Here is a 24158-nt window from a genome sequence, read left to right on the forward strand (position 1 = left end):
ATACAGTGAGAGCTATTTTCTTTAATCTCAAGCCTTTTTCTCACATTGTGTATGATAAGCTTTGTTATAGACTTTCACATTAAGATAACTGCTTTGACATTTCATGTACAATGTACATTGTCTTAAAATTTTGGAATTATTAAGCAAATTTTCAAAAGGTAACAAATTTTTAAATGGCTCAGTAAGTTTTTAAAAACTTTTAGAGTGTTTTTAGTAGTATTGTTAGTTTTCATCTCAATCCAAAATGTTTTTTGCAAATTTATTTTGTCCTCTAAACTCTGAAATAGTTAATCCCTTCCTCTTCTTTGAAACACTCTGTTCACTTGACTTCCAGAATGAGAAACTCTCCTGGTTTCCTCCCACCCACAAGCCAATCCTTCTCAATCTCCTTGGCTCATTTCCCTGTCCCAGGACTCAATTTTGGGACATTCTCTTCTAGGTCTACTCTTATTCCTTTGGTGATCTCGTCCAGTTTCGTGCCTTTAAATACCTTCTGAGTGATGATATAACTCCTCAGATTCACAATGTGTACTCATCTCCCCTGAAATGTCTTACGTGCACCTCAAACTCTACGTGTCCATGTCTCCCCACCTCAGCTTCCCTCTTTCCACAATCTTATCTTGCTCTTTCTCCAAAGCTGTCATCACCATCTAACATACAATATATTTTACTTATTTATTTGGTTTATTGTCTCTCTCCTCTCAAATGTAAGTTCCAGGAGAAGCTCCACAAGGACAGAAATTTTTGTTCACTTTTGTATGCTCCATGCTTTCAGTAACTTTGTCTGCTTTTTACTGTATCCCAAGACCAAGGAGAGAGCACATTAGGCACACAGTAAAGATGTGCCAAGTCGGTAAATGAACATACTGAAGTTTTATCTGACAGTCTGTCACTGAATAGCCTAGAATTAGATAAGATACTACAAATGCAGTCTTATAAGTAGCCCACAGAAAGAAATTATAATCTCCTGTTTATATAAGGTGATGACACAAAACAGATTAGAACATTGGTTTCTGTAGTAGACTTTCATTATCTTTTGAGTTTTTACATACTTCGACCTTTCTTGGTGTTTTTCTTGAATCAAAATACTCACTGAACAACTTTGCCTACTCACTACACTATGATCAAACCAAAATTCCAGTTTTAGACTCTTTCCGTATTTTAGTAAACTCTAGTTAGTACCAGATATGAGATATTTTCCATGTCCTAAGAATTTTAAAAATCTAAAGAAAGAAATAACAAGGAAGAGTTTATTTATCACAAAATAACAAACAAACAAAAGCGCATATAGAGTGGTAAGTAAATGAGTGGTTAAGTTATCTATCTTAGCTTTCAATAAAATTCTAACTTCTCCTTCTTCTGTTGTAATATAGAGGAAAAGAGCTACCAGTTAAATTATCTCACTCTTAAAATTCTTTCCAGCAAACAATATTTAATTCATCAGTTGGATAAAACTCTGTGAGTACTAACTTGCTATTTGTTAAAATTTTAATACCAAAAGTAATAAATGACTATTACTCATTAAGAAAAAACATACAGAATGAAGAATTAGTCTTATCACTTCCATCCCCACTTCTTTTCTCATACGTCCGCGTTGTTAAGTTTGTGGTATGTTTCCTGTCCTTATACTGTGCATTTGTGTGTGTATAGGTGTCTGTGAAAGTATCTACGTTTGTAATACATTTTATAACAGGCATGATATGATCTTATTTCTCTGATAAAAGTCTTGTTATATGTGTCTAGATATATTTGGAATTTTTTAAATGGGATGATGTAAATACCGTGTGACGATGTTTTTCTAGCAGCACTATACAAATGCTCCTCAGTTTATGACAGAGTTGCATCCCCATAAACCCATCATAAGTTGAAAATATTGCAGGTTGAAAATGCATGTGATATACCTAACCTACCAAACATCACAGCTTAGCCTAGCCTACCTTAAACGTGCTCAGAACACTTAATATTTATCTACAGTTGGGCAAAATCATCTAATAAAAAGCCTATTTGATAATAAAGTGTTGAATATCCCATGTAATTTATTGATGTTCTACTGAATGCATATCACTTTAGCCATCATAAAGCTGAAAAATCATAAGTCAAACTATCATAAGTTGGGGGCCATCTGTATTCTAGACAGTCATCTCCCAACATAAAAGTCTACACATTCTTTTTGATGGCTGTGTAGTATCCCTTAATATAAACGCATTGTATTTTGTTTAGTAATTCCCTATTGAAAGTTATTTAAGTTGTTCACTTCTTGTTATTATAGGAAATATTACAGTAAACATTCTGACACATGACTTGTTCATAAGATGTAAATATTTCTCTAGGTCAGTGGTTCTCAGAGTGCACATATGGGTTATTTTAATTTTCCGTGTCAACATTTACATTTAAAGTGCAAAAGCAATAATGGATAAACTAGTTGGTGCCTTAGAACAAATCTAGGCAGTGTCACCAAACTGTACTAATAGTCATTTTTTTCACCATACATCAAAGAAAACAAAGCCACTTTTATTTTAAAATGTCTTGATGAAGCACTAAAAATGATCAACTTTATTAAATATCAACCCTTGAGTTTACATTACTTTAATACACTGTCTGATGAAACAAACTTATGCATAAAGCACATCTTTAAGACAGCCAAGTACAATGGTTGTCTTGAAGAAAAGCATCTACAGAATTGGTTAATTTGAGAGCTGAACTAGTTGGAATTTTCATGCAACACAAATGTTACTTGAAAAAACAAGTCAAATACAAAGTATGGTTGTTTAGACGTGGGTATTTCTAAAAAAGTAAATACATGGCATACTCTCAAAAACAAATGAAGTGAGCCTGTCATCTCAAAGAAAAAAATTATTTTTGGTCAGTGATAAAATTTGAGTTTCATATGAAAATTATAATTTTGGAAAACTTAAATCCGCCACTGTGACGTGGCAGCTTGCACCAACTTCTAGACTTTCTGATGAGATTAATGCTACTATTCATGAATATGATTTTTTTTTAACATTGTCTAATGAAATGTGTCAACATTTGGAAAGTCTGCATAACTCAGTGAACCAATATTTTTAGTGCATTATATTACAAAATTATGCATGAGAAAAGATCCATTCAAAGTGCAAGACGTGACAATGGATTTAATGTAATGAAGCACAAAAAAGCTTATCAACACTTTTAGATTACACAATACAAACAACCTTAACAAAACTACACTTGTAGAGTTTTAGTGTAAATTAAAAGAATACCTACAATTGTCTGAAATAGCTGTTAAACTATTTCTTTCTGAGCTGGCCAGTTAGCTCACTTGGTAGAGCATGGTGCTGACAGCACCAAAGTCAAAGGTTCGGATCCCCATACTGGCCACCCGCCAAAGAAAAGGAACTACTCCCTTTTCTAACGAGGTGTTTGTGTAAGGCTGGATTTTCTTAGTATACTTCACTCAAATCAACATATTAATACAGATTGAATGCAGATGCAAATAGGAGAATCCAGCTGTCTTCTATAAATCCTATTAAGTGACACTTCCATTTTCAAAAAGAGGACACATACAATAATCTTTCTAGAAACCACAAGGGCAAAACTTACATTTTAAATGTGTCTAACATTTTTTTTAAATAAGAGTTCTTTAATTAGTCCAATCAGAAACAAAATTTCATTGAGATTCAAATATGGTATAATGAAATACATTAAAAATTATTTTTTTTTCTGGAAGCTGGCTGGATCCAAACCCTTAACCTTGGTATCTGACTAATGTCGGCTTGGAATCCTCACAGCACCAATTATCTAGCTCTTAATCCTATTTGTGATGCCAATTGCTAGTTGTCGGGCTCTTTTACTTGCCGGTAATCCTGCACTGACTGTGCCAATTGCTGAGCTAGGGCTGGGTCTGGTGCTCCCAGACCCTTCAAGCCCATTGTCCAGACTGGGTCACAAACCCTTCACATGCCAGGCTGGGTCCCCAGACCCTTTACACGCAGGTCTATGAGCTAGGTAACTGGCCAAAAGATCCTTGGAGCCATAGGTTGGAAAGCATGGCTGCACGGGGAGGACTCCTGAGGCCAACGCCTGCCCACCTGCTTCACCAAACTCCTCTCTCTCTCTCTCTCTCTCTCCAAAGAACACACAAATAGCAACAAAACTAAAAAAATACATTGGCACACATGCGCACTAACTCCACAGACGCACACACACACAATTTATTTACAAAGGATGTGCTAAAACCACACCCAACCGGACCCAAGGCAAGGGCCCTGACCAAACTATTCTATTTTCCCAACACTCGGTGTTATAACATCGTGCTCTAACCAACTGAGCTAACCAACCAGCCCTGATACATAAAAATTTTAAAAGCATAGCCAATTATTTATTTCACCTGTAACATTATACAGTGTTCCAAGTAATTTGTTAAAGATCTTTAGAGTTGGTGTCTGCAGGAATCAGATTATAGCTGAAAGATTGTAGTTGAAAGAAGGATACAGCAGGAGAATATGAGATGATAGAAATACAGAGTTGTAGAATCAATCAGTAATAAAAATGTCACAAGAAAAACTTCAAGATCTCACTTTACCTGTTAACCTTTTCGAAGTCAGGGTCCCCTATGGTAATGTAGTGGACATTAATGTAAGGTTTGTTGACTGACTGATTAATTTTGATTATCATTCTCATTTACACATACAGTCACAAAAAACAATTACACATTGCCTCCACTTCGCTCTTCTGGCACCCTGTCACCACTGCACAGTTCCCACTTATGCAGTGATTCCCAGCCTTTTGAGTCTAACTAACTACTCTTAAAACCCTCTCTTAAAAAAAAAAACTTGGGTCCAGGGAAAGATATTAAAGAACACTACAGGAGGCAGTCAGCCAAATTATCAACTGTGAATTTAAAGAAATTTTTTTAGGTTTGCCAGTTTATTATGTAATAAAGGATATGATAAAAGATGCACATGAACAGCCAGGTGAAGAGATAGACAGGGGGAGGTCCGGAAGGGTCCCAAGCACAGGAGCTTCTGTACCCAGGAAGTTGGGGGGGGCATCCTCCTGGCATTCTGATATGTTCAGCAACCTGGAAGCTCCCTGAACCCTAGTTCGGGATGTTTACAGAGGCTTCATCAAATAGGCATGATCGCTTATTAACTCAATATCCATCCCCTCTTTCTCTCCTGGAGGATGGGGGGCGGGGTGGCAGGGAGCCGAAATTTCCAAGCTTCTTGGATTGCAAAAATTGAATAGGCATTATCAGCTAAATGCGGTATGTGAACTTGTTTGGATTTAGATTGAAAAAAACAACTGTGAAAAGATATTTCTGAGATTATCAGAGAAATTCGAACACTGACTAGATATCAGATGATCTTAAGATTGTTATTAATTGCTCAAGGTACAAAAATAGTATTATAGTTAAAATGTTTTAAAAGTCTTTATCTCTAAATGATACTTACTAAGGTTTTTAGAGACAAAATTATGATGCCTGGAATTTGCTTTTTAAAAAATCCAACAGATGTCTGCTTAAGGGTAAGTGAAGATGTAGAAATAAAAAATGATTTGTCATAAGTTGATGATTGTTGCTGCTGGTGATGGGTACATAAGGAATGTTATACTTTTTTTTCTACTTTTCTGTACATTTTACATTTTTCATAATAAGAGATATTGAAACAAAAACAAAAAATAGGACTCCTAGAATGAAAAAAGAGATGTCATTCACATTTTTGACATTTGTGAGCATTCTGTAGTATTTACGGTTGATGGAAAACTTAAATAAAATAAAATGCAATACTACCATTGCATGGAACTTAAAGATCTTTAGAATGTGGTTTCAGCCGGTTTATATACAATGTTTCTGAGTTGAGAAGGCAGACATTATAAAAAAAATTACAGGTTTCAACAGGTCCAGTGACAGAATGATAAAGATTTAGCAGTACACTGTTTATCAGTCGCAGCTGTAGTTAGGGTGGCTGCAATGACAGGCACACATTACATGGATAATTCTAATAGCTTGATTCTGAGGGAAAATTGAATGAATTCTTCCACACAGGTCCATGTGGCCGGAGCAATGGAACCGTACCTGAGGCAGAGACGGTATGATCCACCAACCTCCATTCTCCCCATGAGCCTGCACGCTCCTTTTTCTCTTTTATTCAAAAGTCCATTTTACCAATGGTCTTCCAGTAGCTGACAACAAAACAAGTTTAAATCCTAAGAAATGGCTCAAGCCAGGACACCCTATCTGATGCTTTTATAATGAACAAGTAATTTATAGTAAACTGCACCTAAACTGCAATTATAAATGATGGTTCTGAACCCATATACATAAGAAATTATGTTAATTTCCTTTCAAATTAAAATTCTTTTGACATTTCATATGCTAATATATCTGAATTATACTCTTAAAGAGGTATGTTCAAAGCCATCTAAATGATTTGAGTTTAGCTTTGAGGTAGATAACCTTAAAGTATGGCTGCCAACAATTCTTCCCATTCCTGGGAAGCCACTTAAAGAAACAGCAGGTTTCATTTTCTCTCCACCTGAATCTGGGCTGGACTGTGACTTGCTTCTAACAATATGAGGAATCTTCATGGAAAGATTTGTATTATCTTTTAATTTTATTTTTCCATGAACTCTTTGAAGTACCCTGGTAGAATGCCATGGAAGAGACATTCTAGGACTTCTGAACCCAGGCTTTAAGGGACAGGCAGTTTTTGCTTTTCCCTATTGGTGTCATCTTCTATCTGTAAAGAAGCTCGAGCTAAACTACTAAATAAAGAGAAGCCCTAGGAATGAATGCCCATTGTGGATGTTTCAGCTATTGTTGAGCTTCCAGTTATATGCAGCAGAATGAATACCCCTAGCTTGTGCATTGTGGAGCAGAAGAACTGCCCAGCAGAACTCAGTCCACCCTCAGGATCACAAAAAAATAAATAAATTTTGGCATTTTATGCTATTAAGTTGGAATTTTTTATTACTCAGCAACTGATAGAGGCTTTAATTTTTCAAGATAACTAATGAATAATTGATCACTCAACCATTATATTTGAGTGTCTAACACCAAACTGCATAAAGTTTATTTCAGAGGAGGGTAGTTTGGGGGTAATTATTTATTTTGATATAATTTAAAACTCACAGAAAATTTGTGAGAACAGAGCGAACTCTCATATACTTTTTATATTTTGTTATCTTTGTTCACTCATGCTCTCTCTCTCTCTCCCCTCTCTGCTTCTCTGTCACTTTTCCCTTACCATTTGAGAGTAGCTTAGAAATATCATATCCCTTTACCCCTGAATATTTGTGGTTATTTCCTAAGAACAAGGATATGTGCTTACATATACATAGTATGGCTATCAAATTTTATTCATACAGTAAAAAAAACTATGATCTGATTCATAATCTACATTTCAAATTCTGTGAACTTTCCCAGAAATGTCCTTTATAGCTACAACCTTCCCTCTTCCCTGGGTTGAGGATCTAATCCAGGACCATGTATTACATTACATAGCGATTGTCATGTCTTTTTGGTGTCTCTCTCTCTCTTTCTCTCTCTTTTTTTTTAACAAGGGAAATCTTTTAGCTATGTGCAATTTCAAAATGCAGATTATTATCAAATACAAAGAACAATTAAAAATAGTAGTACTTAACCTTTTTTTTTGCCATGAATTCGGGATTTAGGATTTAGTCTGTTAATACAGAAAAGTTTCTTAGCCTTTCTTTGTGTTTCTTGACCTTGACATTTTTGAAGAGTACAGGCCAGTTATTTTATAGAATGTCTCTCAATTTGTCTGATGTTTTCTGATAATTAGATTCAGGCTGTGCTTTTTGACAGAAATACAACTATCACAATGTTGTGACCTTAACCTTTCTTCATATGAAAAGGCACACGATGTTGGTTCGTTCCAAGATATACTATCTTTAAGCACTTTGTTAAGGTGCCTTTGCTGTTTTTTGACTGGCAAGTTTATTTTTCCTTTGTTATTGGTAAGTAATTTGTAGCAAAATACTTAGAGACTATGCACACATCTTGCTCTCTATCATACTTTCACCCAGTAGTTTTAGTATCCACTGATGAAAGAGACATATTATGTATGTTTGTGTGTATATATATACATATACATAAAATAATAATTAACTATTAAGATATGTCTTGAAGCAGAATGTTAGTTGTACCTTAAATATAAATGAACCAGAAATGTATGGGCTCAATTTTCTGTAAAACATGTTTACTTAGAAAATAGTGAAAAACGTGCTTTTCAAAATGAGTTTTGGGTTTTTATTGAACAAAATGTATTTGAAAAAAAACAGTTTAAGACATTCAAAAATTAAAAGAGCAGCCAAAGTCACCCAAACCTACTAAAAAAAATTCTAACTTTTCAGCAAATTTTCCAATTCATTCAAGAGATAGATAGATAGATAGATAGATAGATAGATAGATAGATAGATAGATAAATAAATAAATAATGAACTGACCATGTAAAGAGTAAAAGGAATGTTAGTGTATAATATATGTGGACAGAAAATAGTAGTTTGAACTGAATCTACAACAAAATTAAAAAGCTGTCATATTGTGACTCTGAGAAAGTTCAGATTTCATATTCAACTAACATTTATTGAATGTCTGTTGCCTGCTAAGCATTTTGATATATAAGCATATTCATACACATCATTTTATTTTACTATTACAATTGTAATATACCTATATTTAGTTGTACTATGCCTTTATTTCACATTAAGAAAATCTTTAAGAGGTTTATTTACTTAGCAAATATTACTACCATGTGCCAGGTATTAATCACTGGAAATACAATCTGGAACAAGATAGATATGATTTCTCTTACAATCTTGGCAAAAGAGACACATAAATAGCCAATTATAACACACTGTGCTCCATATTTAATATACGGGAAGACTGAGGTCTGTGCAATGTGCTGAGAGAGGCATATAAACCAGACTTGATATTTTAGGGAGAACTTTGCTGATGGATCTTCTGATCAGCTGAGAAATGAAAGCTGACTAGGAGCTAAGTGTAGAGGAGGGAATTGTGTTGGTGGAGAAAGGACCCAAACATTCCTAGCAGAGGGAACATTTTCAAAGATCCTAAGGCTATTCAGCATTTTCATTAAAATTGGAACATTGAAAGCCAGATGAGGTGGCTAGCGATGGGGTTAGCAGAGATAAGCAGGGTAAGTGAAGTCAGAGCGCTTGGACAGCTGCACCCTCTCTACCCACAGCTTGATTAACATTGCCCAAAGATTGCTCTTATCACCCCGAGATGCTTTTGACGTAGTTTACATTGATTTTAGTTTGTTCACTTCAAGATCAAAGTGTCTGTTGCATCCAGGATGATATGAATCATTAAAATGCTGAAACCACTTTTATCAGTTTATTCTGGTCCTGGCCAGAAGTCACTAACCTAGCTGAAACTTCAAATACAATGCTAATTTGGTCTGTAAATAAATAATAGATGACATTCATACAGACAGAGATTAGGTAATGAGAAACGGCTTCTTAGCACAGTGGCATATTGAGTAGTTTGTTTATGAATCAAAATGAAGCAAGAAGAAAGACTGATCCTAAAATCACTCTGTTAGGTGTTCATAATATACTATAAATTATAAATTAAGATAAATGAGACAAAAACTCTATATTACAAAGAGTTCATTTTGTAATCATATCTTTTTCTCATTTCCTGCCACAGTACACAAATATTATTAGCCAACACTTATTGAACACTTACTATAGGCAGTTACTCAATTCTAAATATTTAACATCCATACGTATACTAACTCAAACATCTTTACCATGCTAAAATGTAGGTACCACTTGGACAGATAGGGAAACTGAGGCACAGACTGGTTTAATATTCTGCCCAAGGAAACACAACTGGTAGGTTAAGGACTTGGGACTAAAACTTTTCTGACCTCATTCGGTGACAAAATGTGTGTGAAGCTTTTTACAATCGTAATTTATCCCATTAAGTGTGGACATTTATATATTTTCCTGCACAAATGTTTATAATTATAAAATACTGCCTCACATACCCCTTAGGAGAACTGATAATATGGTGCGTATATTGTCTTATGTTCTTAAAAACCATTGTACTCTGAACCATATCTGGCTTCAAGGGTTTTGGAAAAGGGATTTTTGTACCTGTACAATTTATATACAAATTAATAGTTACTGTATGTAGTAACATATTAGTAACTAACTTAGTATACCCAGTAAAATTAAAATTTGCACTTTCTAGGTATCGATGTAAAGAAATTGGAGAATCTCAAATTTGACTCAGTTGGCACATGGTTTAGAGATAATTATATTACTCCTATCAGACTCTGGCTGAAACCTAGGTGTCTGCCCTCTGGGTGTCAACAGTGTCTATGGATTATAGTCTAGAGTTTAGTGTACCTGGAAATGTGAAACACCAAACTAAGCAAGGTCATGACAAGGGATCCAGTTTGAATCTTTTTCTACAATTGAATGAATTATGTGACTCTGAGCAATTTACCAAGCATCCCAAGCCCTAATTCCTTTTTTTGTAATATTGTGATAACAGTTTATATCTCCAGGTTATTGTTAGATTGAATAATAAGATAATGTGAGGCTTTATACCTGACCCCTTAGTAGGCATGTAGCAAATGGCAGCTTAAGCCACATAATTATACATAGTGGTAACACTTTTCTATCAAAACAAATGAGATAGACTAGATAAATATCTCCATTTAAGTATACTTAAATATATAAGAAGCATACCTCACATGAGAAGTACCCTTAGTGCTTTATAAGATAACAAGCCCCGAAATTGTGGAGCTTACCTTCTGGAAGGGCGGGAGTTGGAGAATGACTTTTTGTTATGTAGCTTTGAAACGATTCTAAACATGTAATTTGAGTAACCAATGTTTTCTATGATAGGAACATAGAGTGCAACCCCCTTCCCTGCAAGAATGTTATATCACGCCTTATCCAACCACATACGAGTACGTGAGTTATTGGTCTCAACTACTGGATTCCAAAAGACATACACCCAAGATTTTGGCAAACACATTGAGAACTTACACTGAGGCAGTGCTAATCTCCGCCAGCCTTTGAGCGATTTTCTGAAGCTTTGCCCTCTAACTACAGTACCACATGCTAGCTCAGAGGGACCTTGTGTATCATTGTGGATCTTTGCTGTGTTGGTCAAACCACCTCTGATGAGAACCACTCATGGAAAGGTACATTTCAAACTTCAATTTGACTTTACATCCAGGGACCTGCTTCCATCCTAATTGAGGAACTAGACTTTAATAATTGGACTCTACGTGAAACTGGAACTCACTCACTACGTGGTGACTGTATCTCTTTGATGGAGTCTATTTCCTGCGAGTTTTGCTCCTGTGATTCTGCACCTCTCTGAGGACAGAAAAAAGAATCTCTTTGGCAATAACCATGTGATTTGTGATATTATACTTGGTTATCTCCTTATTTTAACCATACAAAACACTTTCTAAAAACTAAATTAATTTCTGTACTGGCAAGCTGTCACAAAAGAAAAAAGAAAAACCTAAATTAAAATGTATGTTGAAATATAAGTGCTATGGAGAAAGACAAAAAGAAAAAGGTAGAATTGGCTTAAAGTCGGTTTTGAAGTAGTGAGCAGGCATTAGTTACAAAGTTACAAAGGTAGTAAATATAGGTGCATTAAGAAAGTGGCATTTGATTTGAGATTTTAAGTAAGGGCAAGTGCATATCTGTAAAGACTATTCCAGACAAAGAACATCCAGGGTAAAAGCCCTAAGACAAGAACTGCCTGCTACATTAGATAACCATCTAAAGCATGCCTGGAGTCCTGAGATGAGGGGAATGGGAGATATAGTAGGGTAGATGGATTCAGAGAGGGGGAGTGGTAAAGATTCACAAAGACTATGTAAGATATTACAGGCTCTTCAAACACCTCCTCTGAATGTTATGTGTCTTTGCTTCCATTTAAAATATTTGTGGCCCAGGTGTCAGCAAACTTTTTTTTTTACACAGGGCCAGGTAGTGAATATTTAAAACTTTATGGTCTATATGATCTCTTTTGCACTATTCAACTCAGCTCCTGTAGCATGAAAGCCATAGGTAATATGTCAATGAATGAGTATGGCTGTGTTCCAATAAAATTTTATTTACAAATACAGGCATTTGGCCACATTTTGCCCACTGGCCGTAGTTTGTTAACCCCTGCTTTGGCCTAATTAATAAATACAAAGATGTTTTCCCTCTGTTTTCTTCTAGAAGTTTTATAGTTTTATTTCATATTTGGGTCTATGACCCATTTTGATTTTATTTGTGTCTATGGTGTTAGCTAGAAATTGAGTTTATCTATATCTACAGATACGCATGTGTTTTACTTTAACATATTTCTAGCCAATGAATATCTGATTGTTCAGCACTATTTGTTGAAATGATTATCCTTTCCCTTTCCCTTGGCATTTCTGTCAAAAATCAATTGAATGTGTGTGCATCTATTTTGGACTCTATTCTTTTCCATTGATTTCTATGTCTAGTCTTACACAAATACAACAGTCTTGATTACTGTAGCTTTCTATATAGTAAATCTTGACATCAGGTAATCTAACTTCTTCAATTTTATTCTTATTCAGAATTGTTTTGGCTATTCTATGTCCTTTGTGTTTATATGTATGTTTTAGGACCAGCTTATCAATTTCCACAAAAAAAAAAAAAAAAAAGCCTGTTAGGGTATTGATCTGGATTTCATTGACCCTATGGATCAATTTGGGCTGAATTTACTTCTTAACAATGTTTCTTAGATTGGATAGCAGAAGTACAAAACATAAAAGAAAAATACTGATAAACTGCACTTTGCCAAAATTCAAAAGGCATAAAATCCAAGAAAGACATGCTATAATCTGGGAGAAAATATATGCAAAACATATATCTAATAAATATATGTATCCAGAATGTATAAAGCATTTTTACAACTCAATAACAAAATAACAATCAACCTAATTAAAAACTGGGCAAAAGATTTGAATAGACAATTCACCAATGAATATGTACAAATGGCAAATAAGTACATAAAAATATGCTGAATATCATTAGTTATTGGGAAAATGCAAATTAAATTCTCAATGAGATACCACTGCACAGCCACTGCAATGGCTGAATTTAAAAAGACTGGAAATACCAAGCTTTGACAAGGGTATGAAGAAATTGGAACTCACAAAATTTGCTAATGGTAATGTCAAATGAAAAGAGCAGTTTCTTAAAAAGTTTACCATGTCCTCATATAAGACTCAACCAACTCAGTCCTAAGTACTCACCCAACTGAAATGGAAATATATTCACACAAAGACTTGCATTGGGATATTCATAGAGGCTTTATTCAAAATTGCTGAAAACTGTAAATAACCAAATGCCAATCAACTGATGAATGGATAAACAAATTTTGGTATATTCCTACAATGGAATATTTCTGAGCAATCCAAAGAAATGAGTCACTGATATGTATAACAACCTAAATGAATCTCAAAAACAGTTGCTGAGTGAAAGAAGCCATACACAAAAGGGTACATGCTGTATGATCCCATCTAAATAAAATGGATTCTAGAAAAGGCAGATCAGTGGTTTCCAGGTGCTGATGGTGGGAGTGGTAGGAGGATTTACTGACAAGGAGCAGGAAGAAAGTTTCTGGGGTGATGGAACTGTTCTACTTGGTGATTCCTATTGTTGCAGGCAAGCTTTGATGGAGGCTTGGACCTGGATGGTAGAAGAAGTTGGTGGTGAAAAGTGTTGAGATTCTATATTTATTTTGGAGGTAGAGTCACAGGATCTTTTGATGGATTGGGCATGGAATTTGAGAAAAAGAAAGGAGATCAAAAGGGGGAAATAACCTCCAATGACATAAGACTCTCTTTTCTCAACCTGAGTTGGAGACTACACTCTTACAGGGAAAATCCATTTGGCAACACTCCAGTTCAGGAGTGTATAAACCACATATTGCTCTGGTTTGCAGAGAGCCCTGCAAATCACTTAACCCCTCTCAGCCTCCTCTTTTTCATTTGTAAAATGGGGTTAATCCAGTGCCTACCTCATGGAGTATTAGGAGTATGAAGTGAGTTAATACATGAAATGTTTGCAAAATGGGCTTGGTACCCAGAAAGCCTTCAATCACCATTATCTCTTCTTTCTGAAAATCAGGTTCGAGAAACTCTGATCTAAAGGAGCTATGAAAAAAAAGAAATTTTTAAAGGAAAACAATGCTTACTCCACCTAAAGCTGTTCATCTTGGGGGAACAGAATTCTCTGTGCTTGACCAACTACTGGACCTTCCCATCTTGAACATCAGTCTGCAAGTTCTGATTGCTCTTGAACCTGGTCCAGCCTACCTTTAACACCTGCCCAGCCTGGCTGACTGGCTTAGGCATGGCTCAAACTAGTTCTTTTCCTTCCTATCATTTACTGTAATTGACCCCAATTACTGTAAGCAGGCCAGGATATTTTTTTAAAAATAGACTATTTTCATAACAGTTTTAGATTTAGAGAAAAATTGAGAAATAGTACAGATATTTCTCATATGACAGCAGCCAAAAAAAAAAAAAAAAGAGTACATAGTATGTCTTACCACAGTTAATATTAGCCTTGACTGCTGGCTGAGGTAATGTTTGTCAGGTTTCTTCATCATAAAGGTACTTTTTTCATACTCTACTCTTTGGGAAGAAATTGGTCTGTGTAGCCCATACTTGAGGAATATGGAGTTATACTCTCTCTATTCATGATATTTTTAAAACTGAAGATTTCAGTCATTTGAAATCAACTAAAAATTCTCTTTTCTTACATAATTTTATTCCATTGGTTCCTCTTGAAGTTAGATGATATTATAAACTCATGATTCCAGTCCAGAGCTCTGATTCAATAGGTCTGGGGTGCAGCCCAAGAAGTTTAACAAGTGCCCGTACATGATTCAGATGCAAATATTCTATCAGGCCACTTTAAAAAGCTAATCACTTACTAATGATAATTACTCTGAACCGAGAGACCTTTTTACTGACTCTGAAGCTATTTTTCTCTTGGTTAAAGGTTTTTGTCATTAGTTTCCTGTCAGAGTGGGGGGACACCTTTCTGCTCTCGTCTACCTGTTTAACATTCAAACTAACTTGGCAACCACATAATTATTATTCATCGTCCGTGTGGAAATTCGGATGAGGCACACTTGTGTTGCTCCACTGCACCAAAACATCCCAAATATATGCACACGATTGCATAAACTATTAAGAATGCACTTTAAATTAGTCCCACAACTCCTAGAAATAGCCAAATCAAGGCTATTGGCAAGGATTCTCCCCCCAAAAAAGAAAAGAAAAACAACAGAAGATGCTCAGCCAGGACAGTACTTTCCTCAAAGGACAATAAGGGAAAGAGTCTGATGCTCAGAGAATTGGGTTCCTGAATGGCCTTTCCCTCCAACTAGCTGTGTGACCTTGGGCAATACACTTAACTGTTGTGCTTCCATTTCTCATCTGTAAAACACAAACAATAACACCTGCCTTACTTTGTTTGGGTTTAAGGTAAAATGGGACACCGTGTGAGGATCAGAGAATTAAAGTTATCACCCATGTGAAATTTTTTTCTAAAATGCACTATTTTTTTACAAACTGTTTATGGGATCAAAAAATTTGACCTTTAATTTTTAATATCATCATGATTGCATGTCCATATCTAGGTTAAAAAAACAAAGTTGGAGAAACAAATTGTTTCTCCCAGTAGATAATGAAACAAGTCAAGGTGTATAATATATAAAACTATGCACACTTAAAACTTATAGATAATAGGAGTATTCTTATTATATTTAGTTGCTTGAAATAATTATTTTAGCATTAAAAAAATCTGTAAAATAGCATTTCTGAAAATTTAACATTGACCAATTGCCATTTCATTTGAGAAGCTGTAAACCTGTAAAGGCTTTTGCCTCAGACTTTGTGGTTTTAAATCCTGATTCTGCCACTTACTGGCTGGTGATCGTGGGCAAGTTTCTCAACTATCAAGTTTTCTTACTGGCAAAATGAAGATAAGAACAGTACCTATATCGTGGGTTATTTGTGAATGACAAGTGTCAACATGTGTAAAAGTCTTTAGAACGGTGCTATACGTGTTTGCTATATTTTTTATTACTATTAGTTTTAGAGGAGTAAGAATTTATGGAAACCAATGAGAGTAATCTTTAATACAAAGCAAAAAACCTGGAGAAATGTTTGCATTCAAATAATTTGTTTCTACTTTATGTAAGAACTGAAAATTATTTGGATTTTATCAAAATGGTAAATTTGAAATAAAAATACCTATGCCTACTTCCTCAAGCCTCTCAGGCTAAGCACCAAATGGAAAATGGATATTTGATAGAAAGAGAATTAATTGAATTACCAATGGACAGCAGGTGACCCCAAATACTTTTGTTTATTAATTATAGCAAAGTCTGAACCATGAAATTGGAAAGATTTTCCTGCAATGAGAAATTTAGCTCATCACTGAGCTACACAATTCTACATTTTCATTTCAACTGGAACAGAAGGTCTTGGTCTCATATGATAGTATATCATAACAACCATGTGATATGATACAGAGCCACTCAGCTCCTGGCTTGCTTGCCAAAATTTATTACCCCAGGGCATTCAGCTCCTGGCTTGGCTTGTCAAAAATTTGTTACTGGGCATACTCAGCTCCCTGGCTGAGGCGCTCCAAAATCTGTTACCCATCCCAGGTCCAGCTGCCTGCCCCCAGACAAATAAACAGACTCAACTCAAAAGTCAAATGTTGGTGAAAACGGAAGTCAGCTTTTATTCAGGAATACCAGTGTTCTGAGGAGAGATGTTAGGCGAACGCATTTTTCAGGTAAACCTGAAGGAGAACGGGCAGACGAAAGCCATCTCAAAGATCCAGATTTACAAAGGTGTTTCTAAAGAGGGGGTTGAGGAAATGAAACAAGGGTAATGAAAAGCAGGAGGGAGGGAGACATGAGTTGTGGAGGGCTCCGTGTAAGGAACCAGGTGCAAGGTCTCACCAAGATTCTGTTCCCATCTTTTCTGTTATCAAAAGGCCTGCATAAGTACATGCCTCCTAGCAATTCTGCAAGTTTGCAGCTTCAGACTGGCTAGAAAACAATGTTATGCCACAACCAAGGTTAAAAATATCAAATAACCATGGGAAAAGAGGGAAATCATAGAAATACATGACCAGCAAAAAACTGTGTTCTTTTAAAATGTTTTAGAACCCATACGGTTTTAGGTCCCAATTTGGCTTTCAGTCCTGCTCACTCCAACAAAATATACTATCCTATTGACTAATATTTGAAATTGCAAATCAGTTGTCAAAATCTAATTTTTTAAAGATTAAATTCATATCTGAATGCTTGACAAAGATGCCTTTACTACCCCATGGAGAAATGAGTTATCCCTCCCTATGCTCAGATGCAGATGGGGTATTTGTAATTCACATGATGATGAAATTTATTATAACCACTGGTTTAATCTCATATGGCATCTACAAAAAAGGACTTTGTCTTGTATATTTTTGTGAGTCCCCACTCCTCTGAGCACAGAAGAATAATGGGATCTGTCCACAGGTAAACAGGTAGACACTGTTAAAAGATAAATTTAGGCATATTAAAATTTTAAAGATTATCTGAGCAAATAGCGCATGAATCGGGCAGCACCAGACAGCAAGAAATTGGACATCACCGAAAGGGGTGGTGGGTGATGGGAAAACTTTTGTAAGATGTTTGCAGAAGCAAGATAAGTAAAATATTTGATTGGTTAAAGCAGAGAGTCACTAGTTAGAGATTAATTGGCAGCATCTGATTGGTTAAGCTTAAGTTTCAGTTTACTGTGTACATCGAGTTGGGTTTTGGTTTCCTTACATAGGGACCCCAGGTGCTGGGGCATCTCAGCCTAATGGCCTCCCAATTAATTTTTAACAACACCTACATAGGACTACAACCCAAATCTGGCACTATTTCAAATATGCTTTTCCCCACATTTTTACAGCTGTCCTGAAATTCCATGGTTTGGTTGGAATTCCAGTGAGAAGCTAATTTATTTAATAATATTAATAAAAAAGAAAAGACGCTTTTTCTTTTTTCTTTTTCTTTTAAAGATGACTGGTAAGGGAATCTTAACCCTTGACTTGGTGTTGTCAGCACCACGCTCTTCCATTGAGCTAACCAGACATCCCTATATAGGGATCCAAACCCATGGCCTTGGCGTTATCAGCACCACACTCTCCCAAGTGAGCCACGGGCTGGCCCAGACATTTTTTCATTTGTTCAGATTCTTTTTTGTACATGACTACACAATCATGGTACAAGTGAGGTGACAATATCCATCATCTCCAATAATGAAATACATTGCACAATATAAAATCCGTAAGTCTTAACCGGGGGTTCATTAAAAATTCAAGTATTTAATTCTACTATGGCCGATGTGTATATGAATTTAATTTCAGTTTGATATTAAACACATAAAGGTGATTTGTATGAAGAGAATATATTTTTATATTCAGGGATTCTGCTGAATTCCTGATTTTGAGATCCATTAATGGTACATTAGCATTCTGGTTCTCAAAGGTATTCTCCTCTTTACCTTTCATATCTCATTTATGCACTGAATTATCCATGCTCAAAAGTTCAAGTCTACCTAACATCAGACACTTACTGCTAACTACCACAGCTATCTTTATTTCATTTAAATTTGTATATCAGTTTGATTTTTGCTGTATTTACCTTAAGATCTTTATTAGTCCCATGCTTTAATTTTAAATAGTTTATGATGTAAAGAAATGCTTTAGTTAATCTTTCTGTTAATGTAGGTAATATTTTTGAAAAGCAAAAAATCCTTTTGTAATACAAATTATCTTCTCCAAATAGTCTTTTTTTTATTACACCTTTGTTTTGTTTTCATTTATTTATCAAATTCTTAAAAGGTAGGAGAAATGGATGGATCATTTAGATTTTTGTATCATGCATTCATATTTTCAAGTCACATATGTACTTTTAGGTCAAGCTCCTCTGTTTATGCCAACACTAAGTAAAAAAGGAAAAAAAAGATTTGTTTTATCATAAAGTGAAAAAAAATGTCATGCGCATTGCTTTGTGTTTACTGTGCAACTTTCAGTGTTGTCTGACTGCAAGTATGAATATTTACCTGGGTTTTGTTTTGTTTAACAAAGCTTTTCTCCAAGATACAGCAAAGCCAAGGGCAAAGCCATGTACTTTTTTCATGAGGTAAAGAAAGAAAAGTGCATGTTTATACAATGGGAGTGTTTACTGATTGGAGGAAATGAAGTTTTAAGAGGTGTATTCAATATGTTGAGAAAAAAAAATATGCTCAAACTACTTCTATTCACTTTCTAACAAAGTAGTTTGGGAATTCCAGATTAGTCTTCCTGTATTTATGAAGTATGACCTTCCATTCAGGTAAAAATTTACATATACAGGAAAATGTGCCATCATTTGCCACACATTGAAACTTATTTAAATATTTGTGGTATGGGCTGAATGTTTGTGTCTCCCTAAAATTCTTATGTTGGAGCCTTATTCCCCCGTGTGGCTCTATTTGACCTCCACAGAAGTAATAAAGGTTCAGCAAGGTCACAAGGGTGAGCCCTGATCCAATAGGATTAGTCTCTCCCTGTGGGTACACACAGAGAAATAGCAATGTGTTAACATAGCTAGAAGGCAGCTGTCTACAAGCCAGATAGAGTTCTCACCAGAAACTGAATTTGCTAGTGATTTGATCTTGGACTTCCAGTTTCCAGAACTGTGAGATAATAAATTTCTGTGGCTTAAGGAAACTGTCTGTGGTATTTTGTTATGGCAGCCTAACACAATTTGAGATCTAAAATGTGTTTACTCTCTGTAAATGCATGTGTAGCTCTTAGAGGAAACAGTAAGTATACATAATAGCACAAAGTTCCTTAAATGCTGTTTTATTTTTAAAGGATTCAAGAACTTATATGAGTATCTTACATGACACTTAGACTTTGATGGGTAAAAATATATTTGCAATTTCTTAATAGAACAGGTCATAGTGCAATTTTTATACCCAAGGATATGAAGGAACCATATTCTATGTTATTTTTATCATATATGTAATGAATATTAATTTTATTAGAAAATAGAGATTTCTTACGAAAAACATTTCTTCAAGATTGGGAAGTGAGGTATAAATATTCAAAGAGTTTGAGGTAGAGCAAAACTACTAATTTATGAAAGTTCAGATTATTCACTGCTCTGGGCCTATGGACATATGGATATTGTAACTTCAGGGATAGAAAAAAAATGAAAAATTCATGAGAGAGAGAAGATTTTTAAAAAAGAGAAAGCAGCATGCTAGGTTTTTTGTTTGTTTGTCTTTGTTTTTTGTTTTCTTTCTGTGTTTGGAAGTGATTATGCTACCATAGGCTATTCTTTTTTCTTTTGTTGTTACTTATTTATTAAACAATGTTTATAATAAACATAAGGTCCAAATATCAAGAAACCTATTGTCAAAAGTTAAAAGCATGTCTTTCATAAACATAAATGGGCATGTGCCAAAAATTTATTTAACTCAATGAGGGAATCAATAAGATCGTTTAGCTTGTTCTGAAGGCATTTAAGAAACTTGGCATTTATAGGCATTTAGAAAAAAAAAAAAAAGAAATGTTAGAATAAGATTGGCAGTTGAGGTTTTTCAAAAGTCTGGTTAATGTCTTACAGGGCAATAAATTATAATCTTTGCATCATATTTTTTACGAGACAGAAATCATTTGCATCTGTAGGGGAGAGAAAAATATATTTTCATTACTTATCCTAGGTTCATGGCTGAGGCCTTTATAACAAAAGACAGATTAACAAGAGAAAAACATACAAATTTATTTAATATAAGTTTGATATGACTTGGGGAACTTCATAAGGAAATGAAGACCTAAAGAAATGATTAAATTTGTGTATTTTTATGCTAGGTTTGATAAAGAGCAGGCAGATACAGAGAAATATGATTGGACAATGAGTAGGATCTAATAGTAATAAACTCTCGGAACTTAGCAAGGTCTGTTTGTTCAGAGTCTTCTTTGTGTCCCTGTGTCTTCAGAGATAACAATGTCCCTTTCCTTGGGGTATATAGAGGGTACCTTTCATATAAGGTCATATGATGACCTGCTTTTAGCAAAGGTCAGAAAATCTTTCTAAGATTTTATGACCTGCTTCAGGGGATAAAGCAGGGGGAAGGTGAGCGTGACCTTCTTAATTGTGCTGTTCACTCAGATGCCGAGGTGCCGTATTTTGGAGTAGTATGTTCTGAACCCCCTCACATATCTACCAGAAACGAATCCATGAAGTAACATTAAATGTTGCAGAGATTGAACCCTTAATAGTAAGTAGCAAAGGTGAAAAATGGCATGTCCTGCTGGTAAATTAGCATCATGGCATAATACTAATTTTATGAAGCCATATATTGGTCAACTGACCTCCAGAAAGACTACTAGTTTATCTTTCTTCCAGGAGTGAATGGGATGCCTTGTCTTTGAAATATTTAATATTACTTATATTTCTTTGACAATCTTATCAGCCAAAACACAGAAAATTAAAAGTTATGAAGTTTTCCGAAGCCATATGTATTATAAAGCCAAGACTAGGATTCATGCCAGTGCTGTATTCCACATGACCGTGGATTCCAAATAGGTTGTTGGTCTTTGACATCTTTCATTCATCAGCTTTCTTCCAACTCCGAACATCCCTGGAATAATCCTGATGCTCTCCAATTACCCAGTGTCAAACCTTGCCGCAGCTTACCTTCTCCTGGTAATATTTTTCTCTTTCATTAAATTTTATGGAAATTTTGTTGTTCCTACCTGACTTAGTACATTGAAACTTTTAAGTCTATAATTTTAAACCCAAGGGGGAAAAAAAATATCAAACAAGTAGGAGGTTTTAGAAAGGAAGGGCTGTGTTGGGAAGAATGCAAGACTGGGGACTGAAAGACTTTCCCCAAATCCTTTAAATAACATCATATAAGCCAGAAAATTATCCTTTTCATATTCACTAGACTGGCTGAAACTCTTTTATTTCCGATTATAGAAACCCATAAGGCATTACAAGGATAACTGCTCTAGTTTATATATGACATGATTTTCAATTGTTAATAAGAAAATACCAATCCCACAGTTGAGCAAGACAAATCTCTGTACTGCTACACCGAATTTGAAAGCTGCTTGTAGAACCATCTGCTCCTAAACTCGCCTTGCTACCTGTTCCTACAATCTTCAGAATTTTTACCAATCTTCATTCACCAATTCACCATTTCACCATGATGGTCCCAAGTCCATTTGAAGGATGTGTTTTTGGACAGCACCATTTAATATCTCTGGGACTCATTTTGTGGTTTAAAAAAAAAAAAAAAAAAAAAAAACACAGTTGCTCTGACCCTAGAGCCTACCATCCTGTGGGTAAATGAGGAGTGTAGGGGAAAATCAATATCTTTTCTTTCCACCTTAGGTTCATGGCTGAGGCCCCACAACAAAAAACAGATTAACAAAAGAAAAGCATGCAAACTTATTCAATGGAAGTTTTATGTGACATGAGAGCCTTCAGAAGCAAAAACCCAAAGAAACTGGGAAACCTGTGTATTGCCTCTGCAACATTTGATGAAAAAGTGTATAGCTGTGGAGAAGTATGATTGGACAAAGTGGTGTGATCTAATGGTAGGTAATAACCAGGAGGGAGCAGGGGAGAGGATTTACCAAGGCCAATTTGTTCAGATTCTTCTCTGTGTCCCTGTGTCTTCAGACACAAGGATGTTCCTTTTCTCCAGGTACAGAGAAGGCACCTCTCGAAGAGGGTATTATGACCTACTTTAGGTAGGTCACAAGTGTAGAATAGTCAGAGATCTTCCCTTCTCTGTAGTTTTCTCAAATCCCATATGGGGCAGTGTGACCTGAATGCCATCAGGTGTCGTTAGCATGTATAGCTACCTACTTTTTGTCACCTCATCTTGCCCAATCTCCTCAACCTCTTCACTGGGACCTAAGCCTGTGTAGATTCATTTTTAAGTGGTTTTTTGGGAGTTTTTTTTTGCAACTGGCAGTATGGGGATCTGAACCTGTGACCTTGGGGTTATAAGGCTGTGCTCTAACAAATTTAGCTAACCAGCCACCCTTGAAAGTGTTTTAGAAATTTCCCAATCAAGTAATCAGATGGTCTAAAACAGAAAAAGAAATAAGAAAAAATTCTTACACATTTGAATAGTAAAATTTTTAAGGGCATGTGATGTTATGAAATATTGATACCCCTCTGTGCTATATTATACAGTAGACTGCACAGTGTTTATGATGTCCCATCATAACATAATGAGAATTACTTAATTTGAGGAGGAAAAATGTATATGCCTAATCTTTTTTAACTGAACAGAAATCCCCATGGAATATTTTCTTTGTGTTCAAGAGTAACCCCACATGCATGCTCTCTCTCCCTGCCTCATCTGGCCTCCACCATTTTCCCAGTTGCTGTTTTTCGGAGATAACACTTTCCTACCCAGGATGGAACGCCCTAAAGCTATAAAACCCTCATGATACCAAAACTGTGCTTGGCTCCCTTTCATCCTCAGTGTGTTGACCCACACTGGGTTTCTTACAGAAATGGGAGAATGCACACTTTCTGATACATAGATCAGAGGTCTCTCATCTATTTCATTCTGCTTCTCTCTTTGCATCATAAAAGGATGAGAAACAGCCACATTGATAAACTCAGGCAAACATTGTAGGGTGAAGAATAGCAAGTCATAAGACAGACAAGTTTGAAACCTTTTTGAGACATTTTAAATAGTTTGAAACGTTTTATATACAGTCAAGGCTCTCAGCCTCTTTGCCCCCCAATACATTTGTATCCCAACTCCACTATGTACTATCTGTAAGTCTTTATTCAGTTATTATACTTTTATTCAGTTACATTATACTTCATTTTCATTATCTGGAAAATGAGGATAATAGTATCTACCTAATAGGGTTCTTAAGAAGATTAAGTATTTGATAAGTACCCTATAAGTAATTCATTCCATTGTTTAACAGTCTTACTTTTGAGAGGAAGGTTATCATATTTTAGTGAGACCATTCCTATTCACCCTCCTTTTTTTTAAAGTTAAAATAGAGGTAAATATATTTTATAAATCTTCAAT

This window comes from Cynocephalus volans, chromosome 13 (genome assembly GCF_027409185.1).
Source record: "Cynocephalus volans isolate mCynVol1 chromosome 13, mCynVol1.pri, whole genome shotgun sequence".
Taxonomy (NCBI): Eukaryota; Metazoa; Chordata; class Mammalia; order Dermoptera; family Cynocephalidae; genus Cynocephalus; species Cynocephalus volans.